We start from the raw sequence: 24907 nt of genomic DNA on the forward strand, positions 1-24907 counted from the left end.
TTGCTTTTAGGAAATCACAAACCATTTTTGTATACATCTGGCCCTTAGTTCCTGGTCCACATGCATACTACTCCTGCAGGTCGAGTCTGTCATGATGTACATGCAAACAGAGGGCACCGCTCTCCATATTTACAGATCAAGATGTAGGTCGCTCTCAAGAGGTCCTTGATGTCCCTGAGACCTCTGCAGAGAACAGGGGGTAACAAACCTGACCCTGGAGAGTCACTTCAGGATGCCACGCAGCAGCAGGCAGTCAGCCTCAGGCCAGTCTCTAATTGGGAAGGGTGCACGCATCCCCTTCCTTGGACAGCTATTCTCCTAGCACCCAGATTCCCCTGACAATGCACTGATGCAGTCTAGCCGCACTGGTCCCACATACCCATTCGTGGTACTCTGAGTTGCAGACTTTGATTACTCCTGCTTATACGTAAAGTGGGGGGTGGTTCAAAGGGTATTTCCTCCATATCTGCCCTGGGGTCCTGGAATATAGATCTTTATCTTTATGGGTGCCAGGCTCTGGATCCAGGAGGCCAAGTGTCACTACCTCTCCCCCGTTTATCTCACCAGGACTCGAATAGGTGGGAGCTGTTGTTTTGGATGCCCGAGCTTTATAGCAGTCATCTGGGGAATGTGCAAATGTGCTCTTTCCTTGGGATCGCCGGAATGAAGCCTAATTTATGGGGCACCAAAACCAACACCTAGAAAAGCCCACTTCCTAGAAGTAACACTTACTTACTAGTGTTGACAAAGCTACTGTTACCAACTGCTCGGGTTTGTCATCCTTGGTCCAACAATACCAAACAGTATGAGGCTGCTCCCCTGTAAACCCTTACTCCAACCGGCCTTAACAAGCCTCGGTCTCTTATGCCACTGTATGGGTAGAGCAGCTCTCAGTGGCAGTGTGAACATGCGCAGGTGTTCCGTCCCAGGCACCTCTGCCCCAGCACACGCACCAACCACCTTCGGTTACAGCTACCACTGCAAGTACTCCTGCCTTTCAGTCAGGCTCTGTTCCTATTGTGAATACTTATGCGTAAATACACATGCTGTTGTCACTTCAGCCATGTGCGCATCCACATAGGAACCACCCCCACTCGGTCATAGACATAGATGCCCAGGTTGGAGAGGCCATCCCCAACCATATCTGGACTAGCCTGGTTACTCACACCTGCATGTGGATAATGGTGCCAGTTTCTAACTCATATTGATGGTGTGTCCAATTTCACCCTGCATTGGCAGAGGGAAAGTGCTCCGAGCTCTTAGGCTCTTGAGTTGTATGGTGCCCAGCGGTGGTTAGGCACCTTCTGGGCTACTCTGCCAGCACACCACACAGGGGTCTCCATCACATGGGTATGCAGGTAAGGGCCAGCTGTGCTGGGCCCGTAGTTTACCCGGCTCTCCAGGCCTGAGGCACACTCCAGGTCTAATCATGGGGCGCACTTGCACCTGTAGCTCCACTCTGAACACACAGGGGTTCAATGCTCTTGGCCCATAGCCACATATCAGGTAACCTTCTTCCCACTTTGGAATTGGGCTGGCTCCCTTCCGATTGGGGTCCTCCCCTACCAGGTCATGTCCTTCAGGAGGTGCCCGTCCAGCTCCATGCCTACCACCGATCCCTGTATATAGGAACCTCCAGGGACAGTGTAGAGCCCACTCAGGTCTATATGTGCCCGCATGCCCCACCAGCCTACTCAATCAGGGCTCAAACATGGCCAAAGGGATTGCCAATGGGGCGGCACATGTGCCAAAATTCCCCTTGGCAACAAGGGCTGCAACCCCCTCCTATGTATCTAGTACACCTATCTCATGGGGCCAGTCAGGAGGCGGTATTCCAGACACATCCTTCCGCCCCTTCTTTATCTTTGGTAAAATGGGGAGCTTGCTTATCCCCGGCCAGACAACAGGGAAGTGTGCAGAGTCCTAAGGTCCGGCATGGGGAAAAGCAAAAAAAATCTGGATTTTTCCCTAACAAAAGCCATGTCCAACAGTGGTGTACAGTACAGTGGAGTAGCATTGTAGTGTGGAGTAGAGTTGCCTAGAGTGTTGTGGTGTAGAGAGGAGTGGCATGTAGTTGCTGAGAGTGGAGTAGAATGTCGTAAATTGTACGGTAGTGGAGCAGAGTGCCATAGTGTGGAGCGGTCTAATGTGGCAGAGAGATGAGTAGAGTAGTGTGTCATAGAGTTCAGGGGCTTAGAGTGGTGGGTCCATAGAAAGGAGGGGCAGATATTGAAAGGGGGCAGAGTGGAGCAAAGTGTCATAGAGTTGAGTGCTGTGGAGTGCCATGGACTGGTGTAGAGTGGCGTGGCATAGAGTGCAGTGGCATAGAGTCAATGGAGTAAAGTGTCAGAGTGGTGTGGCGTAGCATAGAGTGGAGTGGATTGGCATAGGGATTTGTGGAGTGGAATGGAGTGTCATAAAATGGAGGGAAGTAAAGTGGTCTAGATTGAAGTGGCATGCAGTGTTGCTTAGTAGAGTTGATTGTCGTGCAGTTGATTGGAGTGTCATGTAGTAGAGTGGTGTTGAGTGGAGTATGCATGGTGAGTTAGAGCACTGCCATTACAGGCAACACATTTTCAAATACAAAGCTACTGATAAAACTATATAGCACACACAAATAATATGTGGGACTGGATTCACCTATTGTACTGATTTATTTTGATCATATTAAAATATTTGTTTCTACCACACTTCCCAATAACAAAATAATGTGTTTATTAGTGCTTTCCTAATTCTGATATATTCTGGGATATTTGCACAGTTCGTTTACAGACATTTACATTTTGTTGTGTGTTAGAAACAAACCCACAACAAAATTTCACAGTACCTGGCATCATTGTCACGTACGTCCTCTCACTTTGAAGTCAGAGGAAGAAAAGTAATCACCAAGCTCCCTCAGAAGCCAGAGCCTAACATTTGACACCTATCTTTGAATGCACAGCAAGTGTCATCACACCATTGCTCCCTCTACTCATTCACTTACACAAACCAAGGCTCTTTATTTCAAAACATTGTTCCATGTAATCCTGACAATGCTGCCACAATGTCACAGCATTTGAAAGCTTCCTACCTCCCCTCCAGTGCCGGCACTCCTTGTCCTACTAACTGTTTAAGGGTAGTAGTGTGTGTACAGAATCAATGCACAGTGCCTTGTGTGGAATAGGCTATATACCCAAATCTTGTCTAGGAATACTGCTTTCAAGTGAGTGGTTCACATTCCATGCTACGAGCAGGTTTGGAAGACTTGCTGCTCCCCACACTTGTTCTGATGCCCTCTCTGGCCACCCCTGCAGGTGGTTGAGTACATGGCCTAACAGGTTGGTCCAGTCCTGAATATACTCTCTGTTGAAACTGTTCAGATTAGTGGCACCCACATTGATAAAACAATTGATGGAGAATTCTGCAGGGAGGTAACTAGCAAATCACCTCACTTGCACTTGGATACCCTCATGGGTGATTAGTGTGCTATACAAAATAACGTAACATAACATAACATAACATAAGGCACCAAAGCAGTAACTATATGGGGCTCTTTTTGCACTCACTGTGCATCTCAAAAGGAGTACTTGCAGTGCGAACATTCTAGCTAAAGGAACAAACTGAACTACCATCCTCAGACTTTCTGGTTTCTAACACAATTCACGTGCTATCCCATGGGAATCCTTATAAAAATACTCAACACCATCTAGACATAAGTGGAACTCTTCCTCTATGTATGTCCTACAGGGCATGCCAATCACACTAGGCATCATGGCCTGTAAACTCTTTCAAACCATGTTCAGTGTGCCCAAATAATCATGGAAGAATCAAATAAATTCTATGATCACTTAGTATTTAATGGAGACAATTGTCATGGAACTCCTGATGTGAGTCCGGAAAACCCATAAATTAAGGGGATTAATAGTTTTCTAATGCCATAAGTTACAATTTAAAAGTATGATAAGCAAATATGGGTCATGAGCAAAGATAATATGGATAAAATATCATAAACCAATGGGCTAAACGCTTATTAACACCATGAGCCAATGGAGCTAACAGTTCACAAATGGCATGCAGCATTGAGGCTAGCACCCTATAAATGGTATCAGACTATGGGGCTACTAGTTCAAAAATACCTCGAGTCAATGGGGACAATAGCTCAAAAATATTAAGATCAATCAAGCTACCAGCTCTCAAATACCATGAGCAAAAAGGCTAACAACCTGCATATATTAATAGTCAATGGCACTATACCACAATCCTCCTGTTTTCTTACTATCACAATTACATGTTTGTCTTTACCAAAGGATCAACATAATTCTGTGTGTGAAATGACAAAAGTGCTTACTCAAAGCAGATCTCCAAAGGGACTTCATATGAATGATTTTAGCACCACATCATCAGGGATTTAAGTGGGCCAGATCTTGCCAGTGCTCAGCACCTGCAGTTCTAAAAAGCAGGAGCTGATATGGGTCCCTATCATTCTCTCCATTCTTCCATCACCCTCAGTGAAAACAAAACACAATCTGAACTCAACAGGATTTCCACCCTTCACTGGCCTTTGAAGTAACTTCAAAAAGTCTCATAGTTATTTCTGTCTCAACATTTCAGAATTGAAGAATTTTCGATACTATATAAAACAAAGTTGGTACTTCTTTATCTTATGGAACTTGAAACCATTGCCAAAGCCAATAGTTCTACCTTGTTTTAGGTGTAATGTCAGTTGTTGTATTATATCTGGATGCAATAACAGAAAGAAGCAGCAAGATACCTGTTGAGTGGCACACTAAGTAAGCACAGATTTTTAGCTTACATCTTTTTTAAATCACACCCTAATTACATAGGCCACACTTTTTTGAGAAACCCTCCACCCCTAGTTTTTTCATCACACTTAAAGCCCTGCACATCATCTCTCCCAATTTGCTTGATGACTAATGGCTGAATGCACAAAGAACCTGCTTTTAACTCAATAACAAATATGGGTTGACCCCCAACCTCACCTTGTGCTCACATGAAAAATAAACCACTAGTCCTCCAAAGTCCATGTAGTGTATACCAGCACTCCTCCTGTGAGGAAATCAAAGAAATATAGTCCTCATCAGCGTCCTTCTCCTGTAACCAACAATAACAGCCTAGAGCTGGGTAGTGATCCCATCTGTAGTTTAAAATGCATATTTTTAGAAACGTTTCGATGTGAGGTTTTCCTTGCCTATGAAGTCTAAACTTTGGAAGCTTAAGTCGGAGAAGGTGGTGATGTTTCTGACTTGGCACAATCTTACTGAGGTGAAGTTCAACCAACGGGTGGCCCACACACTGGGATGCAGGATAAAATTTCCATAAAGGGTGGAACATCCTATGTTTCAGAGGTTAATCAATGAAGAAAGATCAAGGTGGTGAGAAGGGCGCTGAGGACTGGAAGAAATGAAGCTGAACTCAGTCAACTGGAATTTTTCTGGGAATAGGTGTTATAGACTGGGGCATGAATCAGGGAGCGGGTGTGAGGGATGTGCTGGGTGTGCTACAATGAGAAGAGACAGCTTCTGGTCAGCTGCAGTCCTCCATCCAATGCCTCTCACAGCTGAGTGAACTGTCCTCCTTCTGATTTGGTCCGCTGTAGTTGGCCTTATTTTTCTTAAAGTTGGCAAGCTTTCAATTTTATTAAGTTTGTGAAGTTAAAAAAATAAACAAAGGAATTTGCGAATTAACCTACTTAGCACACCTTAATTTCCTTATACTTCCCAAAGATATATATTTTAAACTGCACAGAGAATCCTACCCACATCCCCAGTTGCACTTTGTGATGCTCATCCCTGGGCATGGTGCAAGAGGTGAGAGCGGGCATGAGTCTGACTGTTTCCACCCACCAGCCTGAAAATGGAGTTATACAACTGTAAAACAGTATAAAGTAGGGATAAATGCCAGGGCATGTTCGCATATGTAGGTTAAACCAATCATATAACTTAAAGTCTCATCTTGATAACAATGCTTATAGAGGCCCTGTGTGTGCTATGATCAAACGTCAATGACTATGGACAGCAGACGATTCCAGTGCAACTGAAGTACTAGTTTACAGGCTCACCCAGTTAATCCATGATTGAACGTGAACTCCACAAATGCTAAGCAACAACTGGCTCAATTTTTATGGTCTGGCTTGACAGCACTGCTGTTGTCAGACAATTATGTCAGAATCACTGGGAGAGAGGCTTTGGCTCCGCCCACTTGTTGGGATCCAGGTGTACATGTTTTGATTTGCGCAGAAGCTGTGTGCTTCCATAAAAATCTGCTTGCCCTCCACACAACTGTGATCATTTTGTTTATTTATCCAGCTGCCCGAGATTAAACTTTCAGGAGCATGGGGCACATGCCATTGCAAGGCTATTAAAGTGTATTAGATAGTTAAATAATTTATGGTGTTTTTTTTCTGTCAGCAGCACAGATGAGAGGACAGTCATCATTGTATATAGATTTTTAGGTCTGATTCGGCAGTACATTCGTAAACCAGCCCTATTGGCATTACCACTGCTTGTTAGTTGTGGTGTTTGGCAATAGCTTTTGATTTTGCTAAAATTATGTTCATAATATACTTCTTACAGGGGCTATCAAACAGCCCTGTTCACCCAATGGTTTGCTTTGTGTCATTTAAATTTTTCTTCCACCCATTTCCACCCACTACAATACATAGCATGGCAATGGACCAGCCCACTTAAAGCCAATAAGTAACTTCACTGTGAGGGCATTCTACCTTTTCACAAAGAGCACATCCACAAACCATTCCTTTCAGTGATAGAGATTGCTATGGTAATACCGTGTTTTATATATTGGCAAATGCCTAGCTGCTCCCCTAAAAAAAAGTTTCACAAAAGCAATGACAACAGAATATAAGCCTTGGCATAGCCAAAAGGCTGCCAGTCAACTCCAGACTTGTTGGCTTTGCTAGTGCTTGTTCTGAACCGAGAATGAATTCAACGGGTATACTTCAGCATTTAAAGGAAGGTTTTTCGTTTAAGCATTTAGCTATGTAGCACTCAATCTTGACTTCCATCGTCTAACCATGCCACGCGAAATTGGTGCTGAGGGCCTATATTTGCAGATAATACAGAGCCGTGCTTCGGTAATGTGTAATTTGACAGAACTGCTGTTTTCTGGAATAAAGGTGCGCGTGAATACATTACCACGTTAATCGGCCGGCAGCAGCAGCACAGCCGGCCGTTGATGCAAAACCTAGAGAAAGGCTGTGCCTTGGAAATACCCACTGGTGTTGATATTCAGCAGCAAGGAGCTGAGACACAAAGCCTCGTGTATTCACAACACAGGGCAGCCCCCAACAATGTACGCAGGTGCAGCAGCAACAGTGTCACCAGGTGCTCCACCTGGTTGAAGAGCCAAGGTCACCCATGCACTGCAGTCCACGGCCCACTCCTGTGTAACTCTTAATGGCGTCTTATTCCTATTAGCTAGACACCGCCATGTTCAATAAGGCCCACCCAGGACAGCATCGCTTCTCGGGCCTGGCTCCTTCTCTTTGGAATCAACTGCCTCTCGGGTATCCACTGCAGGCCTGGTCATTCACAAGTCCTTTATACATTCGGGTGTTTCCAGTGACTTTGCCCCAGCCAGCGCAACGAAGCCTTTACAGATCTAGGCAACGCACATAAAAGCCATTTTCATAACATAACAGGAGGTGGTTGCACATAAAAAAACTTGAGGGCTGTTTTTTTAAAGTTTTTTTTTTTAACACGTGCAACAGAGGGTCAAGCGCCCATTAACACGTGTGTGGAAGAAAAAAAAGATTTTACCTAGTGGTCAGGAAATTACTGATTAATGTCACAATCATGTAAACTAATAAACAATGTGGCGTATCGAATTACACAAAGTGTCCAGGTGATATTAATTGGAAGGACGGCGCCATTTAATATCGTAGCTCATTTGTCTCTCACCCACCTGTGGGTGGCGACTCCTAATTGTTTACATTTTTGCAAATGTGAGTGGGGGACAAAGCTCTGACGTGAGCGGCAGGCGTGTGTGGTGCAGGCAGACGGGGGTTGTGAAAGTTGGCCACAACCTCCATAAAGAAAGATAGTGCTTATACTTGGTTTTCCTGCTCCTAAGCAACATACCCAAAAACATTTATACAAGGGTGGCTCCGTGGCATGCTCGCTGTTGTCAGTAATTAGTGACACCAAATAGGGGGTGTCTGCAAGGGCTGCGTTTCTGGCTGCAGGAGATGACAACTGATAATAATAAATGGTATTAATAACTGACCACCAAGGTGGCAGCTGGCAACATTGAGGTTTAAGATGGTTCTTTCACTTTCCTCCTGCCCTCACTCATTTCTAATCTGAGGTAATATATTAAAAAGATGCAAACCAGCCAACAAGGGCACCTCCTCCTTCCCAATCCGTGGAAAAGGGAATTCAGTTCAGATTGATGCATGTTAAGAGTTCTGACTTCCAACTATCCAACGTATATGTGTCTGGAATTCTCCCTACAACGTCATCCTACGTGATACGGGTGGCATATTTTGAAGCAAGCACATTTCATGGCACATATTTTGCTTAGGTGGGGAAAATAAAAACATTGATTTTAACAGCGGCAAAACGCCACTTACTTCTTCAAAATTAAAAAGAGCAAAATAGTGCTACCCTACCATATGTAATATTTTGGAAATATGCACATGAGTGGACATTTGCCCCACCTGGGAAATTAAGTAGAAGGGCCGAGTGTGTTGCTATGTTCTCTAAGGTTTTTATTTAAATGTGTAAGTCTCCAGGTCCATTGCCTTGCAAATCTCAATCAATTAGTGCTCACAATGGAGCTTTACTTCAATGCATATTTCTTTAATTAGCTATCCCTTTAAACTCTTAACTTTCCATCATTTAGAATAATTGACTATAACGACTGCCCAACTCCCGTTAATCCGTGTATGCTTTGCATTAGGAGCGCCTGTCTTTCCTCACATTACAAACATTTCCAGACGGGTTACAAACAATAAACGAGTCTGTAAGTATTTTTCCTGTTAAATGGCCTTATAAATGACAGAAGTCTTATGCATGTTGGAAAATGCGTGAGCTTTTTTCATTATTCCAATACATATTTGCTTACAATTACGATTACTGGTGGCACGCCATGATGCCGCATAATTAGGAAGTTGGACCAAAGGGGCCTCTCCAGCAGAGACGGCGCTACATGTCCACATGTGTGACATACTCTTCCCAGCCACATCACTCTGCTGCTACTGTCTGCTGTGATTGTAAGGTGAGGCTCATGTGACGGGCAGCAACACTGAGCCGCGGGGCGTACGCTGACACCCAGGTTGCGACCCGCATCAGGGGCGAAACCTCTAACTGTAGTGATCATAGCAGGACCTGTCTCTGGCAAAAAATGCCACTGGTAAATTTGCTGTTTGCATGTTGAACAGGGGTGGCTCCTCCATTAAGGCGGAGAACATTCACCCACCCCCCCCAGCAGTGGCAGCTGCAAAACCTTTAAAAGAAAAGGATAATAAGCTTTGTTTATTAGCCTTTTCTTTTAATGGGGTGGGGCTACGGAGGTGAAGAATAGCGAGGGGGAGTGCTCAGCACTCCCCCTCACTGTGCATGTATGTTTGTCTGGCAGTCCCAGGCTGGCCAAACACACACGTGCAGTAGGCTCAATAAAGCCCGGATTGAGAGAGCTTGCACAGGATTTAGAGAGCCTGCACAGGCTCCCATCTGCATGGGAGTGCCCTAGCTGGGCGCTCCCAGCCAATCCGGAAGCTGCTTTGGGCAGTGTCAGGATTGGCCGCAGGGCAGGCTGGGAGCCTGTGCCTGCAGTCTGGAGCGATGAGGAACAGAGGAGCGGCGCATGGTGGAAGACGTAAGTGTTTTTCTTTTTCTTAGTATTATTGTTGAATTTTTATTTACACCCCCCGTGCGCGCACGCGCCACCCCGCCCCTTCTCGTTGTCACAAGCTGTGACTGATGTTGAAATATTATTGTTCGCACCTCTGATAGATTAATTGTTAACAACAAAACACAACACTCTAACTATTAATGCCAAAAAAAAAAAAAAAAACAGGTGTGGGCATCACCATGAGCACAAACTCCAAATAACTTTAATCAAGTAAAATCTGTCTTTAATCCTGTAGAAATGGTGTGCATAGCACTGTGTAAAGTTAACCAGAAACATGCACTTCAGCTAGTATTGAATCAGTCAGCACTTGGGCTGTAAATTAAGGCCACTGGGTAGCTTAATGTGAGCGATTCGTGCAATCTCCCCTTTAATCCTTTAAGATGAATTCCTCAATGAACAGCGAGCTCATTGACTGTAATTAAGGTGCGCACGTCACCGTATAACAATTGACTGATGAGCAAGTTTTCCAACCTCACCTTTAAGGGAGATTCCTTCAGCAAACAGTGAGCTCGTCAACTGCAATTTGAGGTGAGTGCAGCACCGTCTGACAATTAACTGATACGTGACCTCTCCTTTAAGATGGATTCCAACAATGCATTTATAACAAATTCCCCTTGCTCTCTCCTGTAGAAGATCCAGATAAGGGCGGGCGCGGACGTCTGTTCCTGTAAGACGGAGCTTGTAGAGAAGTAGAACGGGAGGAGTAATGATAGTGAGAACATGGCACAAAGAAAACTTGAATGAAAGCAGCGCTCAGTAAAATCTAGCGAGAATATTTTTGGGGGGGCATTAAGGCGAAAACGTCAATAGAAAGCGGCACGCGCTAGGACGAAAGCTTCAAATAAAAGCGAGGAGCGACAGATAGTGCGCAGAAGTCAGTGCTCGAGAAAAAAAATAAAATTTAGGGTAACCGTCTATTGAAATCTGGCTGTTTTGGTGAACCACCTCAGGGTTACTGGTCAGCAAGATAAAATCAATCCTCACCTAAAAAAAGACGACCGTAATCTTTGAGGGACACCAATCTAAAAGGCTAGATGCTCTGTGGTATCACATCCTCATCGCCAAAATATGTTGTGTCTTCAATGATATTGATGTCACGATGTTTTCACACTTTAATTTAGATAAGTGTGTGCCCAGCGTCCTTCAACGACCAACTTCCAGAGAGCTAGCAGAACAACTGACACACTCTAGAATGTCGCTTAGAGGCCTCTAAGAGTCCATTCCATGGTTAGCAACAATAACAACCCCATAACAAAATGCAAGCCAAAACATGTAGATGCCTGTGTGGAGAGCTGTACTGAAGGGGACCTGGGGTGAAGGTGTGATCTGACGGAGTTCCCATGGGGCTCCTAGGTGTTGCAACAATGGGGTGACACATCTACAGTTTGGACCCAAATTCATAGGATACATTATATTCCAGGCCAGAGTAGGAATTAGTAATGTTGTCTCCCCCTGGCTCCCCATAGAGAGGGGCACTCGTCAGGTGTGCCCGCTCTCTTTCCTTCTCTACGCTATAGAGATAGACCCCACGGCAGCATGGTTGAGGGTAGACACTCTGCTCCGAGACTTCAAATGATCCCTGACAGTGAGAGACAGAATCTCACTTGTATGCAGACAATGTTTTGCTCTTCCTTGATGCCCCTTCCAGCTTTGGACCATGAGCCCTGCAAATAATGAATATATTTTGGACCTACTCACTCCCGCAAATTAAATTTAAATTGTCCATCTGCCCCATTGCTTATCACTTGTCGATATGTTGTGGGCCCTGGAATTGTGAATGCTTACACAGGGGTTAAAATACCCTGGGAAATATATCACAGAGGACAGGGCCTTGAAGTATGATTACAACCTCCATTTTCCACTGGAGAGATTGGCTGGAGACATTCAATCCTGGAACTCCCTCCCGCTATCTTTGCTTGCCCGCTCAGCCATCATCAAGATGGTGTTACTGCCAAAACTCCCATAATAAATATAGAATTTCCCCTTTCTGGTGAAGGGAACCTTCTTTGCTAGGGCCTGTGCTCTAATACGTCAGCTCCTGTGGTATGGAGGGACACCCCGCATCACTCTTGTAATATGCTGCAGGTTCACCTTTGACGGGGCATGACCACCCGATCTGCTGCTATACTACTGAGTGGCACATCTCTTGGTGGTTAATGACTGGTGGTTTGAGGGGTTTGGGGGACCTGGCCTACAGGGTGAAGGGACGGGTCCTAAGTCGCAACAGACTTCCACACTTGCTATATGGCAGTGATTTACCATATAACATGCTCACTTCCACACAGGTGGTACTGACCCAATGGAAAAAAGGCCAAGAAAGCCATGTGAACGGCTGACTGACCAACACTGGGGACCCCATTGTGGAGAGGGGCAAGTCTTCCCCAGGTGTCAGCACTTTGCGTCTTTTCCAAGTGGGATGCCATAGGCATCACAATGCTTGGAGACATACTGACAAATAGGTCTCTCAAGCCTTTCTTAGAGCCACAGATGGAATACCAAATGCACCACACCAAGTTTGTTCATTATCTCCAGCTCAGACATGCTATCATACATATTCTTTCAGTAGACACCAAAATCCTGGCTTAATCACCCCTGGAGGCAAAAACTGTATTCACTGAGATTAAAACACTGTTACGCCACCAATCATATCCTTTGGTAATGGTCAGGGAGGTATGGTCCTGGTACCTGGACCAGCTTAAAGAAGAGGACTGTAGGGAGGCAGTGGTGGCTGCTCAGTTCCATTGTATCCAACTCAAAATAGTGCATGGCACGTGTCTTAATAGGACACAGCTATTCAAAATGGGGCTCATTGGCTCAGGGTCTCTGCCTACGCTGATGATAACAGGAATTTATTACACACCTTCTAGTGCTGTCCGGTCATGTCATACTTATGGAAGGGGGTGCCGGGGATTCTAGGGATGGTACTGGGTCAGAGGATCCCCAGAGAACCGAAACTGGTGTACATTGCAGATGATGTAGAAGGAAATAGTGGCCAGAGAGCACTGCTGTGGTTGGGACTGCTCGTAGTCAAGCAGGACACTGCAAAGGAGTAGAAGAATCAAAGGCCCCAGCCTTGGAGGGGAGAGACAAGGTCATGGATTTCTGTTTTGGCCTGAAGTGCCTGGTACACCAGGGTAGAGGATGCCCCTGTAAGTAGTTCAATATTTGGAAGGACTGGGCAGGCCACTGAGGGATATATATTAAACCTTGTCCATCTCAATCTTGATCCATAGCCAATGAGTTGTGCTCCTTCGAGGTCATACCATGGCAGAGACCTAAAGGGGAGCTTACTGGCTTCATGGCCTAATGGCTTGTAAGGTATCATGGTTACTGGTGCCATGGCTCACTGTGTTTCTGGTGAATATACACAATGTTCAGAGTGGAGTTGTGGAGTTTGTATGTTTTGTGCCAGACTTGGCTTTTGTTTAGGCTAAGATTCCAATAAAAAGTTTATTTATTTTTTCAAAAGAAAGCTACCCAGCCAATATAATTAGTAGCCCCTTGTAAGCTACTACATGTTCTCTGTGCTCAATGTAGCAAACATTTAAGTGCTCTTAAGGGCATAAGCATGCAAAGGAAGGCTCAGGCCCCGTGTAGAAGGTGCAGAGATTCTGGCATCAGGACACAGAGGCTGATGACAGAGTGGTGGCTGACTGGTACAGATTATTTGACATCAGAACTCGCAAGTAAGAAATTTGAACAAGTAGGAGTAGGACAGGTGCATATTTAAATTATCTTGCTTTCTACAATTGAGAAATGTTTAAAATAAATAAATAAGAAAGTGATTGTTGAAGTAGTTGAATATTTTTGGCATTAAATTGATAGGCATTATAATGGATTTGCCATATTAATGCTAGAGTAGGATTAATATGGGGTTTCCATATTAATACTAGAGTAGAATTTTCATCTATTCTTCCAGCAGATATTTTGGTGTATTCACAAAGAAAGAAGAGTTTTACATATATTTCTGTTGATTTGGACTGTCTCTAGCGCTATCTATTCTTGTTGGCACAGCCTTGAAGATTTCCTGAGCCATCATCTTTGAAATTCTTTCTTTTGTCTCAGTGGAGAATTTCCTCTTAAAAAGCTCTTGGGAGTATCATGGAATGTTCCTCTTGTGATTTGAGGAGGGGTTCCTCATTGGAGCCTGGCTGTTCGCGTTGCCTCAGAATATGCACTCCAGGAGGTCCGAATTGACATTGACACTTGAGAGGGGGATCCAATATGGCTGTGAGTAAGTTCTGGTCTTGATAACGAGTGCCATTGGGCATCCCTCGTGGGTTCAAAATAGCTTTTGGGAGGGTTTAACCAGCTCTGCAATGATTTCTGCGGTCTCCCCTCTCTGACGCATGTTGCAGTCTGGCACTGCACTTGTGACTTTTTGCAGTGATGCCTGTAGCAGTTGTCTACATTCACCATGTTGTAGAAAAAGCCGTGCTCAAACCTCAGTGCCAGATTCTAAGCTCAAGTTTCAGACCTAGAGTCACATCTAAGATTTGAGGCCTATTTCCAAATTTTCTATTCCAAGGACAGAGTCAGGTATCAGAATCTAAGTCCAAATTCCTAGAGCACACCCAAAACTAAGTGCTGGAAAGTGAGATGCACATTGCAACATTTCAATGCTTCAGTAGGAATCACCTCCTCAAAGTAACACAATATTATTATCAGAATTTCTATCGTGCATTTATGCCATATGTATGGCCTTGCCACTAACGTGACCCTGCACGGCTTATTTCACTACACTGAAAATATCACCCTATAAGATTATCGTAGATCTCAAGGATCCTAAGGTGAGGGAGCCCATGAGAATTCTCTACCCAGCATCAGCAAATTAAATGCATTTCTTCTGGATATATCTTTGAAATTGTTAAGAACAGCGACATGCAATTAGGGCAAAATAGCATTGGTTCCCATCTGGTAATTTGCTGAAGCTAATTTTGTTAATGCAGCCAGTAATTGTTTTACACTTTCTCAGGATGTTAAGTTTACCTAGCACAGAAGCCAATCAAAGTCTGCAAATGAAGATGCCTTTTTTCTTTTTTAGAAAATCAATGCTATCATGAAAGATAATAAGGACAGAGCCACACGACTCCTGTGGGCTTATCTAGCTTTTTATATTCATAGCTCAAGCCAGGTTATTATCAAGGAATATTCGCGTGATGATGGCAAGAGAGGAGGGGGGGAAGACTTCTCACTGGGATCTCGCGCTCTTGCTGATTTTTACAGATTTTATTGAAATTGCCTGCGGATTTGGTGTCGCTCTCCAACCTACTAATGCGCGGCATTAATCGGGAGTTCAGTGCGTCAAAGTCTAAACTAGGACCTCTCTGGCTCCTGAGGATAATGGCGTGGTGCTCACAGCAAATTTATGGTTTCTCACGCGAGAGAAAAAACATTTAATAATCTTCCAAAATCGCCCTCGTTGACTGGGAAAGCATGCAACGACAGAACGTGGCTTCTGCATGCCGTTTCGAGAACACGCGGGATCCTATATGCCTTTTATCGCAGCCGCATCAAGAGCCAAGTTCCTCTGACATCTGTCCATTCGTTGCTGTGTATAATTCGATGGCTTGTTCCAGATAAAAGTGTCCGGTTTTTACAAAGGTAACAACCGAGAACTGGGCCTCTTACACGATTTGACAGGATAAGGTCAATGCCCACTGGCGCTGCACAAGAATGGGGAACGTCAGGTCACTTTCAATTGCCATGGCAACGTTCAAGCGAAGCTTTGTGCGCTTGCTTGCTCGCGCCTCCTCACAGGATCCAGAGAGCCACGGTATATAGAAAAAAACATAAGGAAATAATAGCAGAGCAAGACAACAGCGAGAAGAGGAGGGAACAAGGAAGAGTAAAGCTAATCATATAAAAAGAGAGTACCCCAATCAGAAAAAACGAACTAGAAAATCAGAAAGCTTGGGAATAAAGTGTTATATATAAATTACACACACAAGTGAAAATGTTCAGAGCGTTATCGCCTTTTAAGTGTTCTGAGGCTTTCACACCACCTTTCACCGTAATTCGTGAAGGAGGCTTCTGAGTTATAGAGGACAGCAATCATGGATAAATGAATACAATTCTAAAGCTTCATAGCTTAAAAAGACATCATATCTGGTGCCGCAGAAAACAGAAAACAGAGCAGAACAAAAAAAAAATATTGTATATGAGAAGATAACACATCTAGGGGTAAACAAACGAGGACCAGGCCTGACCTGCAACAAGAGAAAGCCAGCTAGCAAACACACCGCGTTCTCCATGTCTACATGGCATGCATGTTAGTGAGTCAGAGATTCCATGTCTACATGGCATGCATGTTAGTGAGTCAGAGATTAGCAGAGCCCAGGATTCAGGCCCGACTCCAGGATTTTTTATTTGGATGGGGCAAGGGTGCATTCGGATGGGCCGCTGCAGGCCCAATTTGTGGCTTCTGGAGGTAGCCTACAAGCCCTAGATTACATCATATCGACTTCAAAACATGTTTGCACCACGATACACAGGACACATTCTGTGTGCATACAGTGCATGTAGAGTTGAAGGGTATTTTAATTACCTGTCTACTCCCTTTGTTAAGTTTCCCAGCCCCATCCATTTAAAGCAGTACTTGTGCAGATTCCTCCTCTTTACCCTGAGTTTCTGGTTGACTGCCCTGGAGATGGGCAGTGCCAGCACCCATATGGATTCCTGGAGCGAGCAGATACACACTAATTCTAGTCCTTTCATTGGCCTGCTCTGAAACTTAGGAATTTCTAACTAGATGAGATAAAGGCTGGCTCTCAACTAATGTATGTGGTAGCGGAGTGGCCATTTATTTCAAAGAGGTGGGTCTGGGACCAATTGAGTCCTGTTTCTGAAAGGCCAGGGCTGTCTCCAGCAGGACCTGGGTGGAGGTGGGCAGATGTCTGGCTAAGCTCAAGGTCCTCCCAAAACAAACAGAACTGTCACATGGCTTCTGCCTGCTGCCCATGGTATAACGTCATATGCCAAGAATGAAAGATAAAACATTAATCTTTCAAGCACACCAGGAGAATGAGATACCCATCAAGTGGCTGAGTAGGACAAACAATATGAAACTAGAAAACCTGGGATCAATCCCGGCTTCCCTGCTTGACCAAACCAAACTGTGTGAGCTTAAGTGAAAATGTATTTCCCTACGCCTCCTTTTTTCATGATCACATCAGAGGGCACCCTCAAAACCATGTATTCAGGATGTGCACTATGCAAAAACCTTTTCTGTTTGATTTAGTCCACTGTAAGGGTGTTCCACTAAGAATCCACACATAGGGAACACATAACAATTGAGGGCATGAATGCTTCTGATGATATTTAAAAACTATCGCTTTTAATAAATGTCTCTCGATCCAGTGATATAATCTGATGTACTAAGGTGTTATACTATGCTCCCTGCATGTTAAAAAAGAATTTTTTATGTTGAAGAGATTTTGTCTTATTTTACATGAGATATTTATATCAGTGGGTTTTCACTCATTGTCCAAAATGTACAGAATAACTAAGTAGTAACACGCCCTTGTGATCAGGTTCCACAAAATGTATTGGACACATGCAACAAAATTAAAAAAATAATAAATAATATTGTCACATCAAACCATATAGCAGGAGGGACCATTACATGCTGTAACAGGAGGAAGTGTGATGTAGTGTGCTGACCAACAAAAATATTTGCAGCTGGGATTAAAGGCAAAATCAAAACTTGACGGGAGGAAGGACCATCACATGCTGTAACAGGAGGAAGCATGACATAGAGTGATGGCCAACAAAAATGCTCTATTATTGAAATTGCCTGGGAGGGAACTAAGCACACAAAAGAGGGACAGTGAGAAAAATGCACCAATAAAAATGAAGCATTTAAGACAAGAACAACAAAGAACAAATGGCAAGAGCGGGCATGGTTAAAGCCCACAGACTGAATATAGCATGTCTTGCAGACAGCACTGTGTGCTGCCTAGGGTCGACATAAAAAAGGGAGAGAGAGAGCCAAGAAGCTGTAAAGATTCCTGGTACTTTCACAGAAACAAAGCTGCATGGTAGTTGGTAAACATTGAATATCGAGCACTGGTGGAATTCTTCCAGCTAGCTCACAGTCCACCGTATACTTATAGCCACTTATTTAGCTTGATCATTGACCATACTGTGTCTATTAATCAATATTTGTTTATTTTCTTATCTGTGGGTGGTTCATAAAAATACAAATGGAAATATTAGGCTGAATCCAAACCCTCAAGGCAACTTGGATTCTGTGTACATTATCTCATTTTATATGTTTCCAGAACTTATTTTTTAACCTTTATCAGAGGTGATATAATTGGTGACTGAGGGGAGAAAAAAGTATTATGCTTCACATGTGCATAGTTCTCCTCACCAGCCTATTCTGCATGCCATTGAAACCATAAAGGTAATTCTCACAGAGTAAACCACAGAAAATCCTCTTCATCCACTCCTATGCACCTTCTCTGGCACCTATATTGATTTTTATGTTTTAACATTTAGAAGCTCTAAGGACAGGAAATTGATGATATGAGGACTGATTACTAAAACTGTGTGTGTATGGGTTTGTGTGCATGTGTGTGTGTGTGTGTGAGAGAGAGAGAGAGAGAGAGCGAGCAAGACAGCTGCTTGTGGAACATAAAATGATTTTAAGGTAAGTTAGCACCTTCCCAGTCATCAAAAAGCAAAAAGTGGCACAGGGGGTGCCACTGTGAAGTATGTTTTTCTGTGAGAGTTCCAATTTATAGCTCAAGCTTTCACAGAGAAAGAAAGGTGCAAAGTTAAGAGGATGAGATTATCGTATACTGTAACAGTACTGGTTTGTGCTTCATAAGGTTACGCCTCAGAGGCATGCCCAGCCTCTAGAAATCATGACGCAGAGACCCAGTATCAAGCACTCACTCGCAGGGCAGCCCTTAAGTTTAGACTTCTCTGAAGCTGGACTGTATAAACAGCACATGCCCCCGAGCTTAGTGTGGGCAGCAGGTAGGCCAGGGAATTCCAAAGGGCTCTACCAGGTTCTGCCATACACACCACATACCCATTCGCATCCAGCCTTATCTCCTTTAAGTTATCCAACTAGTTGGCAGAGATTAACCGACAGAAGCAATCTTGGAAGTCTTGGAACCAAAAAAAAGTTCAATAAAGAGGTGTAGAGCGGACAGCAAGGTCACTTTAACTCTAGAACAGTCAGTGCGTTTGCCTATGTGTCACAGCCTGTTTGCTTAGATGGCTGTCTTACAATTATCTCATTATTTTTTAAACGCACACCTTCCAAAGGATGAATATAAATCCTCACAGAAAGAGTTGCATCAGAAAACCAAGTCACAGCCAGGAGAGCATTGATGTCAAGCACTCAGAAGGGACCACCTTAAAGTCAACCACATATTTCAAAATACCACAACAATTAACCAAGTGAAACAGGTACAGTTTACAGACTGTGAGGATACGGTATCGATTTCTTATCCCCAGTAAAAGCACATGCCCCTCTCTTTGGTGCAACTAGGCAATTTCCTTTATTGACTGATGCCACTGAATATAAAGTTCTCACAACTAAGAAGAGCATGTTTTTGAGGTAAATTAAAGTTATAGCTCACCTCCCTAGACTATTTGCATTATTTTATTTATGCCTGTGTTTTATGTTTTTCTTTATCGAAAGAATTGTAGCAGCTATATAAGACAATTAAGAATGAAACACTAACACCAATTTGAAATATCACATTTTGACAATTGTACCTTTAGAAGGATAATAACAAGGACATAGAAAAGGCACTGACAGGACATGATCTTTCAAAGCATTCAAACCACAGCAAAAGTTGATAAAAGGCGGATCTCTGATGAGGTTTTTCCAGTGACTAGGTGCTAAGAGGAAAGAGCAAAAACTAGATAGCGGCACCTAGGGGAGTGACCAGAAGGTTCAAGCACGTTTGGCAGTGGCGGCTGCTCCCTTAAGGCAGAGGAGCGTCACCCCCTGTTGCCAGCAGCACCACAAACGTGAAAAATAAAATAACAATAAATTATATTTATTACCATTTTATTATTCCTTTTCCCAAGCCGAGCTGTGTTTGGAGGCGGACCACTGCTACTGACTGGCAGCAGGGGAGTGATGCTCACTCCACCAGTTTACACTACGCATGTCATTTTGGCCAGCTGTCTTGTGACAGTCAGCCTGACATGCGCAGTGTAAACCTCTCCACTCAGCTATCTGAGACAGCTGAGTGGAGAGCAGGCACAGGCCTCCAGTGCCTGCTTGAGCGTCGAGGCAGCCTGCGGCAGCCAATCCTAGCGCTGCTCTCATTCTGCTAACATTACCAGCAGCCTGAGACCAGCATCTACATTGGTGAGGAGACTTCAATTGCTGCACTCAGAGCGCTGAGGGACTGCACGAGAACAGTAGGAGGTGAGCCAGCGGAGGTAAGTTCATTTTTATTTTTCGCTTTCCTTCCCTCCATGTAGAGCTAGTCATGGCGTTGTTCTCAATATCTATCGTCCAATGATTGCCCACATGCGATTGGTACCCTAAATATTTGACTGTTTTACGGTACTAGCCCCCACTGGGGTTTGGCAAATACTGTTGATATGGAGCAAGCACACTAAAGATGGAACTGAAAACGGAAAGTCACGAGAAGGCAGCTAAACCTTGACTAGAGCTTTCTTACACGTTGCCTGGCAATAGGTCATTCAAAACTTTTTCACCAACTTTAAAAAAGAAATCATTTCAGAGAAGCCCTGCTCAGCTCTGCTGCTACTGCTGTCTGCACTGTTTGAATACATATATTTCATTCAAAGGCTGCAGCTCAACAGCGTGCTGTTTCCTGGAAGAGGAACAAAGCACTTACCAATGGGTGAAATATCCAATGGAAAGAAAAAAGCAGATGTAATTCTGCTGGCACGGTTAGAAACCTTTTGTTGTTTTTTTATTTTTTTAATGTCAAAAGGTCCTCAGCGTTAAAGAATTAAAGTTCTTCTCAGTCAGACATGAAAATGTCTGAGCTAAACACAAGAGAGTGCTAGTCGTGGTAAATTATTGGTTACAGAATGAATATGGCAGTGTTTATTAGAAGGGAAATGGGAAGAGATGATTTGCCCGAAAACCAATAGCTATTACAAAGTATTTAAATGGTTCCAGCTGTTTTCCTAGGACACAACATTTTTTGTTTTCCTTTTTAGGTCGAACCTACACTGTCTGTTTGTGAAACACATGATGTGTCCTTGTCAAGAACACACTGGGACTTGTGCTTGCATTTGCTTATCACTGGTTGGCTTTCCCGTCACTCTCAATTGCCCCCCTCTTATCCATGTCCAGGTGTATTAATATTGCGTTTGTCCCTCCCATGGAGGATGGCCTCTGTACCATCTTTTCTGGTTGGCTACCTTCTATCCTTGCCCAACGTGCTTTTTGGCACTGTTCTTTCTTGGTGGATAAGCCATCCACGAGAGTGCATGTGTTCTCCAGGTCTCGTTGTTGCATACTTCTCTTCCCCGTCACTCCATGATGCTCACTCTCACCTGTTTGATCCTCCTTGCCCCCTCCAGGTTGTGCTCATACTTGTGCCCTCACTTCATTACTTTCTTGTCTATGTGCTTCTACCCCCCCAAATCCATGTTGCTATCTCAGCAGGCGTTTCTTCTCTCCATAAAGCCCTGTGTTGCATCTACCCTCCCCCGTCGTTGTGTTGCTTTTCCCACCCAGGCTCTCCTTCAATGTCAATTCTTCTTCCAATTTGTGCACTCCGTGTTCCTATGCACACCGTGCCCTCTGTGGTGCTCACCTCCACCCAGGTTCTCCATATTGCTCCTGTCATCTATCCCATAAAAAAACACTTTCTCTCATGTTTTTTTTAATTGGCAATCCAACATAGACTAGAATATAAAAAGGAAAGAAAGCCAACCATTCATTTTGCAGGCACACACATGCACGGTGTACATTACTACACAGTGATATAGCCAGCAGAATCATAACATTTTTTTGATTATTTTGCCATGCTGCACAGCATTGGTTATGCTGTACAGCATGGCTAAAAAGCATTTACAAACTGAATAGGTCTCAAAGACGATATCTACTAGCTTTGCCAATGTTCAATGTTATATGCTATTTGTCTTTGTGGATTATGGGAAATTCACTGACATCAAAGACAGCCTTATTGTTACCTGCATCAAAATGTTTGCTACTAGAATGACACCGTATTTTTCATTTCATAATTACTGTCTGAATGAATGATCAGTTTGTTATAGTCCTTTCCTATACTAGACTGCAACCTCCATTTAGAGTTAAACTGCAAAAAATACAAATACAAATATAAAATACTAGCAGTGTGTTATCTTAAGACAACACCATTTTCTGCAATAGCCTCAGCATTACATGGGTTCCGGAAACCCAATTTCTAGCAGTATCCACTTCCATGTAAGATGGACCACCACTCACAATCATGGTGCTTAGTGAGAATAAATGTGCAGGTGAGGATGAAGTCTAAAAATGAGCAATATTAAAAAAGCCAGCTGTTATTGCTGAATAGAAAACTCATTTTTGGGACTTGCCTACCAGACAGCTTAAGCTCTCTGACTGTGAAAAGATCTATTGTAAGCTTACAGTGGGCTTCGAGCCTGCCCATCGCTAATCATCACTTGGCTGATGTTGTTACTCCCATCTGCTTGCTTTTTGCTTGTTAGCTTGTATGGGCTTTTCCTTCCTATTCTGGTGTTTGTCCCTCCCCAGAGCATATCCTCATTACTTGTGTCCTTTCATTATTTACTTTTCAGGCACTACTTTTTGCTTTTAGGTTAAGCACTCCATGGAAGATTGGTCCCATCCATGCCCTCCATTTTGCTTCCCTCATCCACATTTGAAAAAGCTTGAAATTAGCTCCCTATTAGGTTGAGCCAAGGCAGCACACATGCGCTCACTGCAAGACATGCTGTATTCAGTCTATGGGCTTTAACCACACCCACTATTGTCATGCGTTCTTTGTTGTGCTTGTCTTAAATGCTTCTTTTTTATTGGTACATTTTTCTAAATGTTCCTCCTTTGTGTGCTTAGTTCCCTCCCAAGCGATTTCACTAACAACATTTTTGTTGGCCATCACAATACATTCATGTTTCCTCCTGTTACAGAGTGTGATGGTCCCTCCTACTGTCTAGGCATTGCGGCCTTAGTGTTCTTTTTTGGTTGTCCATAGGAATGTGTTCACACCAAACCAGTGAAAACACATCAAAGGTTTCAGGTTTCATTTGTGATGGTACTTTGTTCTTGAATCTCTCTCTCTCTCCACTTTGAGTGTGGAGATGGCACGTTGTTCTCGGGTATATCTCTCTCCCTCTCTACCCCTCTCTCTCTCTCTCTACTTCTACCTCTACAGCTACCTCTCTGACACAGCAGATGGTTGTGTGCCATTCACAGAGCATATCGGTAGTCTAATATAAGGAGCTGGCTAATGCTCTCAACACAGCCCCTAACCGTTCTTTAATATTTTCAATGTGTGTGAGTATGGCATCACACACATATCTAGGGGTGTCTTTTCACTTGTAGTGGCAATGCGAGATGCTAAACAAAAACAGTGGAAATGCACAAATAGTGCATTCACATCCAAAATATGGGACTTATTGGCTCTGCCAATGCTTGTTCATTATATTTTTAAAGTACTGATCCAACTAGGATTGGGGAAGAAAAAGGGCCTGTGTCATTGGTGGGGGTGGGTGTTGTACAGCATTGGTAAAACCAATGGCAAAGCCAATAGGTCCCAAGAGGGAGAATTATTCGCTCTGCCCATGCTTGTTTTGTTAGTAGAGAAAATCCTTCTGGCATTCTAAACTTTGTAGGTAGGTTAATCGGTTGCTAAATGTTGTTAATTTTGTTGCTAATTCTCACAGTGTATGTGCATCGAATACACAGATCACATCTACACTAGATATGGATTCCGAAGTAAACACTAAATTTGAACAGACCTGTCATAATAGCCAAAAAGGAGACTTTGATTCTTTAAAGAATGAAAATTAGAAGCAAGAATAGATTCTGTTTTTTCACGCAAAGCCACTCGTCCAACTCTTCCACCAGGTGAGCAAGTAGTGGACAGGGAAGTACAGTCTAGCTGTAATCAGAGAAGAATTAAGAGTTAAGGAGAAGTGGGAATATAGCGTGTGTCCCAGACCACTCCAGTACCAACAATGAACATGAGTATCTCTAAACCTCTCTAAGAGATTGTTAGCACAGATCGAACTATGCAGGACTTAGAGTTTTTCTCCATTTATATTTTTGTACATAGTTAACAATGTCCAGGATGTATTTTCCACTTGATTACACATGTACACACTGATATAGAACTGTTGCTTTTAGAACAAAGTCTCTGAGATGTGTAGAAGTGTGTTTTTGTGATCTGTATTAACTATGCCTTAATTTGGCTTGAACGCCATCTTTTTCAAAATGGATATCACCCTTGTCACTCGTGTCTTCCCCCTGCTCATCTCACTATCTGTCATTTCTGCAGATTGTTGAAAAGCAGAATGTTATTTGCTTATTTCCACTGTCATTGTTCATGCTGTTTTCAATTAATTTTCACCTGGCTCAATCAAAGAACTGCAACTATTTCTTCAAGCTTTTTCCACTATATCACTGTGCTCTATTTATTCAAATAACACACCTTGTTAGATTTGCTCACACCACAGAGAGCCTGTATTCTGCTAATTTCATATGCGAAAATTAAGTATAAAAACCCTCGATTTTGGGGTTGAGCCAGGGACTTTTCTGGTTTCTAGGGATGCTGTCCATTTCTTTTCCAATTTTGTTGATCATTTGGTACTTAGACTATTTTTTGATTTTGCATTTCTCTGTTTTGCCCTGTTCATTGAAAGCCTTCATGCCATTGACTCTATATCACCTTATGTTTGAATTTTGTAGTAAAACCCTTAAACTATTCAGCTGATTTAGAACTCAGTTATTGAGTGGGCCCTTTCACTTATTGACTGTATTTCTGATATTTTTGATGTATTGGGAGGTGCCTTAACTAGGCGACAACCTTCCTCATGAAATTGAGGTTTAACAGAG

The 24907-nt window shown here is 43.4% G+C and overlaps 1 protein-coding gene across 2 annotated transcripts in view; it reads right to left on the reverse strand.

Moving 5' to 3' along the window:
• Window positions 1-24907, reverse strand: part of CELF2 (CUGBP Elav-like family member 2) — a 986198-nt gene that overhangs the window by 478755 nt on the left and 482536 nt on the right. The gene's annotated exons all lie outside the window — the stretch shown is intronic.

The sequence above is a fragment of the Pleurodeles waltl genome, chromosome 4_1 (assembly GCF_031143425.1).
Source record: "Pleurodeles waltl isolate 20211129_DDA chromosome 4_1, aPleWal1.hap1.20221129, whole genome shotgun sequence".
NCBI classification, from domain to species: Eukaryota; Metazoa; Chordata; class Amphibia; order Caudata; family Salamandridae; genus Pleurodeles; species Pleurodeles waltl.